This window comes from Desmodus rotundus, chromosome 7 (assembly GCF_022682495.2).
Source record: "Desmodus rotundus isolate HL8 chromosome 7, HLdesRot8A.1, whole genome shotgun sequence".
Taxonomy (NCBI): Eukaryota; Metazoa; Chordata; class Mammalia; order Chiroptera; family Phyllostomidae; genus Desmodus; species Desmodus rotundus.
In genome coordinates, this window is record NC_071393.1 from 94599123 (window position 1) to 94604969 (window position 5847).

Here is a 5847-nt window from a genome sequence, read left to right on the forward strand (position 1 = left end):
ATCTAGGCTGCGGTCGGAGGCGTTGGACGAGCCCCAGAGAGCGTGCGCCCCAGCGGCCAGGGCTAACCGCACACCCTTGCAGAACCGTTCGCACCCTGTCCCTCCGCGCCGCACCGCACCCGGCAGCCGCCAGGGGGCCGCAGAGCAAGCCCTGGCCTTCGACTGGAAACCCCTCCCAGGAACAGCTGGCATCGCGGGCCTCCAGATGGGATGCCCTAAAATGTGCACTGTTCCCGGCAAAATATTACCTCTCTAGTCACGAGGACACATGAGGCAAATCCACACTGTGGGTCACTCTGCAGGACAGATGACCTTGTCCCTTCAGAAATGTCAACACCGGGAAACACAGAGAAGGCTGGGGCTGGGCCGACAGGGGAGGGCGAGGAGCCACGACAGCGGAGAGCGTGGCCGAGTCTTGGGTGGATCCTGAACGGAGGAAAAAAAGCGGAGATGAATGTTGTGGGACAACTGGGGACACTGGGTTATGGACTTTATGTTACATGATGTCATTTTTTCCTCTTGATGATGAAAAAAAAAAACCCCACAAACAAACCCCATGCACAATGTTGTTCCCCTGGGGTGAGAGGAGGCAGGAAGAGAATCCACGGTTTTCCAAGGAAAACAGGGGCTGAGGCTCCAATCCTGGCATGGCACTTCCTACCTGTGATGACTGGGGCCATGTGGTACCACTCAGAGCCTGCTTCGTCGTCCAGGAAAGTGGGGTTACCATAATGCCTTCCTCCCGTGGCTGCTGAGGGCTGACCGAGCACCCGCAGGGGAAGCCATGGCCAGCAGGTTTTCTCACTTCAGCCGGCAAGGAAGGCTTACCCGCACTGGCCGCGGGGGCAGCACGCGCAGGGCTAATCCCTCTGGGCGCCTGCTCCGCAGGTGGGAGGCAGACTGGGCTGGGAGGGGGGTTGCGGCCCTTTCCTCCCTCCACCTCCCCCACCCCACCCCATTTCCCAGCCAGCCCTGTAATAGATGCTCCCAGCAAGATTTCTCAACTGCAGGCTGCTCAGATCCTCTGTGTTGGTTTCTAGCAAATTAAAATTTATCTCTCAGGGAGGAAATGAGGGGTCGGAAAGGGGGGTTACTTCTTAATGGGCCCTGATGAAGGAAATGAATGCAGGGAAGGGATCAGAAATCCGATCTACCGCCAGCCTGCTCGGAAAGGTCTGGGGGCTCCCTGCGCCCTCAGACGGGGCAGCTGGGCGCAGTGTGTTTTATTATATAATTAACCTCGACCCTTCTGGGTTCAAAGAGAGAGTGTAGTTGGAAATAAATCAATAGTCTGGTCTGGTCACTTCAAAGGCTTCGGAACCCGCTGGAAAATTCCATGTTGATTCAGTGTGTAAATTAGAATAGGGTGTGCAATTCTTTTTGAAAGGTGGGTGGGGGGTGAGTCTCAAATTGAAATTAATTGTGTATCTGCTTCCTTTAATCAAGCAATCAGAAGTCTTTATTGTGTGTCTTGTTGGGGGAAGGGGGTTGGGGAGGCCCGGGAGGAAACACCACGCAACCTCGTGTAAGCGCCGGGCCAGACACCAGGACAGCGGACTTCCCTGCGAGCTCGGGAAGCGCCTCCCCTCCCCGGCAGGGGTCAGCCTTTCACTTCAGCCTGTCTGGAAGTCTGGGGATCGCCGAGCCATCGCCGTCAGGGCACAGTATTCACTGCGGACCCGGGGCCAAGGATTTTCCGGCTATTTTCTCATTCGATCCTCATAACAACCCAATTAGATAAACACCGTTATTATCCCCATTACAGATGAGGAAATCGGGCTTCAGAGAGGCTACATAGCAAGTGAGAGCCACTCGCAGGTTTTCAAAGTCCATTTCTATGCCGTGGCTCAAGCGATGAAAATAAGACTCATTCCAAAGTTGCCAATCACCCAAAACCTCCAGTCTCCAGGTTCTTCCCCCCCGCCCCCAAGTCGTTAGCACGGCGACGGAGCCCGGGCTGCTTTCTCTTAAAGTCTCTCTTGGCATCATCTCTAATTCACCTCTCATCATTCTCTTCTTTCTCTTCACCTTTCTTTCTTGCTCCTTCCCTCCCTCCCTCTTCGCTTTCCTTGTTTCCTTTCCACAGGCATGTTCTGAGAGTTCAGCGCTGCTCCAGGACAGCCCCGATGGCTCATACAGAGATGGGACACCGTGCCCGGCCTTGGGGAACTCACATCCGAAGCTCTCGGAGCAGGGACATCATGCTGCAGAAAGAGACTGAGGGTTAAGCAAGATGCAGAGGAAGGGCAAAGGGAGAAGTGGGTCTAGCTGCAGAGGATCAGGAAGGATCAGGCAGAGGGGATGGATGTTTGGAAGGGTCTGGAAACATGGGATGGTGGAGCGGTGTCATTTCAGGGTGAGGGAACATCTTGCAGAAAGGCCTGGAGGCAACGCTATGTACAGCAAATTCCAGAGAAGCCAGGTTCCCAATTTGGAGGATTGAAGTCAATGATAGGAGTTGAAAATTGGACTCTGTTCCTAATAATAATAATAATAATAACAACAGCAGCAGCAGCAAGCATGGTCTTGAGTGCTTTACATAACTGACTTGTTTACTGCTCACAGCAACCGATAAGGTGGTGCTATCTTTATCCATACATAGTTTATAGAGGAGAAAACGTGCTCCAGAGGTTAAGGGATGTCCACTGGGTCACACAGCCAGACAGCGGCTGCGAGGACATTACAACCCCAGGCCGCTACTCTTAACCGTTGAGCTGCACTGCCACTCATCAATGGGCCTTGAATACCAGGCCAAAGGTACTGACTGCTCTGGGAGCAATGGGGCGCTGTGGCAGGTTCCTAATCCAGCCCGCATTTTAGGGTGTTCCCAAGCCTCCTACTCCAGAGTCCGGCATTCCTAGGTCTCTCCTCAATATTCAAAAAGAAAATCTATTGGCCAATATAGACTATTCCCTCCCTCCTTCTCCCACCCCCACGTTCCCCTGCCCCTTCTCTTCTATATACAGGTAGCAAGTCGCCAGAGGGCATGGGCTTAGAACAAGGAGGCCAGGTTCAAGCCCCAGCTCCACTACATCACTTCTCTGAGCCTCAGTTTGCTCATCTGTTAAATGGGAGGCTGACAGTAAGCCCAGCCTTGCCCAGCACAGGGCTGTGAGAAGATTCAGACGAGGTGATGTGGAGGCATTCTGTCACACACCACAGGGAGGTGTGACAGAGGTGTCATCACTAATACGGGGGCACTAAGACTCCATAGAGGCTCTTTCCCTTCCCTGAGGAAGCTCTAGGCTCTTTGATCCTCATGCTGGGTTCCCTTTCCATCTGGTAAGCCACAAATGGCTTTCCTCAGACACAGCACTCTGAACAAAGCATCTGCTCTGGAAATCTAGGCATCATTCACTTATACATGTTTTGAGCACCTACTGAGTGCCAGACTCCAGGCAGCAAGTGACACCTCCTGGTCGCTCAGTAGTCTCACCACGCACTTCACACCTGCAAGCCTTTGCCCTTGCAGTGTCTTCAGCCTTGGACATCCTTCCCCCTTGTCCACTCCTCTTCAGAGGCTTCCTTAATCCTGGACTTCAGGGAATCACATTTTCTTTTGTTTCTACAGCTTACTGCTGGTAGCCATGCAAATAAGTATATAGATTGATTGCAGTTAGGTTCTTTTTTTCAAGCCTGTACTGTCAGCTGGCTGGGTCTCTCTCCTGTGTGGGGCAGAGCACATGTTCACGGCTAGCTTCAATCAGATGTAGGTAGAGATCAGGCCTTAGTCCCCGTAACTGTAATCATCAACAGTTCCACAGGGTGGCAGCAAAACCCTCCAGTCGCAGCCCTTCTGGAGCACAGAGCTGCCAGGCTCCCTCAGCTCGGGGCAGGCCAGGCCAGGCCAGGCCAGGTGCGGAAGTCCCTTGAAGTGTACTTGCTACTTTCTCTCGCCCCCACCCTCCACTTGGGTCACTTTGCCTTGCCCATCCCAGTTTCTCTACCTGCAATAATGGGTCATTTGAACACTTGAATTGCATACTTCACTTATGAACTCAGTGAGTCCTCATCAGCAAGTTTTTTTTTTTTAGAGCTTTATCAAGACATGATTCACATACCATACAATTCACCCATTAAAGTGTGCAATTTGGTGGTGTTTAGTCTATTCACATAGTTCTGTAACCATCACCACAATTTTAGAACATTTTCATCACCCCCCAAAGAAACCCTGTATCCATTAGCAGTGAACCCTCATTTCTCCTCAACTCCCAGCCTAGGCAACTACGAATTCCTTCAGTCTAAAGATTTGCCTATTCTGGACACTTCGTGTAAATGGAATCACACAATATATGGTCCTTTGGGACTGGCTTTCTTCACTTAATATAATGTTATCAAGGTTCATCCATTTTTTTAAAAGATTTTATTTATTTATTTTTAAACAGAGTGGAAGGGAGGGAGAACGAGAGGGAGAGAAACGTGTGTGTGTGGTTGCCTCTCGTGTGCCCCCTACTGGGGACCTGGCCTGCAGCCCAGGCATGTGCCCAGACTGGGAATTGAACCAGTGACTCTTTGGTTCACAGGCTGGTGCACAGTCCACTGAGCCACACCAGCCAGGGCAAGGTTCATCCATTTTAATGTTTTAAAAAATAATCTATTGTATGGATATACCACATTTAGTTTCTTCATTCATCAGGTGATGGACATTTAGGTATTTTACATTTTTCATCCATTATGGATAATGCAGTTATGAATATTGGTGTACAAGTTTTTGTGTAAACATGTTCTCAGTGAATTCCAGGTGATGCTGAGTGGGCTAACTCCGGAATCCCAGGTCCACTGGGGAGGTGAACTTCAGGTCCCCAAGACTGGTAGATGATGGTTATTTCTCATGATGGCCTGCAGATGGCGCTGTGGGCAGCGCTGATAATGCCAAAGGCATAGCCGATGCCGGGACGGATACGGAGCCTTTACAGGGGTTTGCCTATCTAGGGCGTCTGGCTTACGAGACTGGCTGGAAATGCCAGGCAGTAACAGCCACTCTAGAGAAGAGGAAGAAGAAGGCCCAGATCCATTGCCGGAAGGAAAAACAGCTCACGAAGCTATGGAAACAGGCCGAAAAGAATGTGGAGAAGAAAATTGAGATACACAGAGGTCCTTAAGGTTCCTGGACTCCTGGTCTGAGTCCAATAAAATTGACTGTTAATTCCTAAAAAACAAACAAACAAACAAGAAAAAAAACAAAACCATGTTTTCATTTTTTCTTGCATATACACCCAGGAATGGAACTGCTGGGTCTTGGGTCTTACAGTGACTGTTCAGCCTTTGGAGGAGCGGACAGGCTTGTTTCTCACAGCAGCTGTCCCGTTCATTCATTCCTGCCCCCAGTGGACGAGGGTTCTGATTTTCTCCACATCCCTGCCAACACTTGGTATTATCTGACTTTTTGATTCTAGCCATCCTAGTGGGAGTGAGCTGATTTCTCCTTGTGGTTTTACTTTTCCTTTTTTTCATGTGTTTATTGGCCATTTGTGTATATGCTTTTTTAAAAAATATATTTTATTGCCTGGCTGGTGTAGCTCAGTGGATTGAGCATGGGCCTGCAAACCAAAGGGTCGCCAGTTCAATTCCCAGTCAGGGCACATGCCTGGATTGCCGGCCAGGTCCCCAGTAGGGGGTGCTTGAGACACAACCACACATTGATGTTTCCCTCTCTTTCACCTTCCCTTCCCCTCTCTCTGAAAATAAATAAATAAAACCTTTAAAAAGTATTTTATTTATTTACTTTCAGAGAGAGAAGAAGACAGAAAAAGAGGGAGAGAAACATCGATGTGCTGGAGACACATGGATCGGTTGCCTCCCGCCCGCTCCTTGCTCACTCCCAACTGGGGGCTGGTGCTCAATCCA

The 5847-nt window shown here is 50.3% G+C and overlaps 1 non-coding gene across 1 annotated transcript; it reads left to right on the forward strand.

Annotated features, from left to right (window-relative positions):
- Positions 1–4810: 4810 nt before the first annotated feature.
- On the forward strand, positions 4811–4897 carry LOC112312082 (small nucleolar RNA SNORD35). The gene has a single exon (XR_002975529.2). It is a non-coding gene; the product is annotated as a small nucleolar RNA SNORD35 (small nucleolar RNA).
- The last annotated feature ends 950 nt before the right edge of the window (positions 4898–5847 follow it).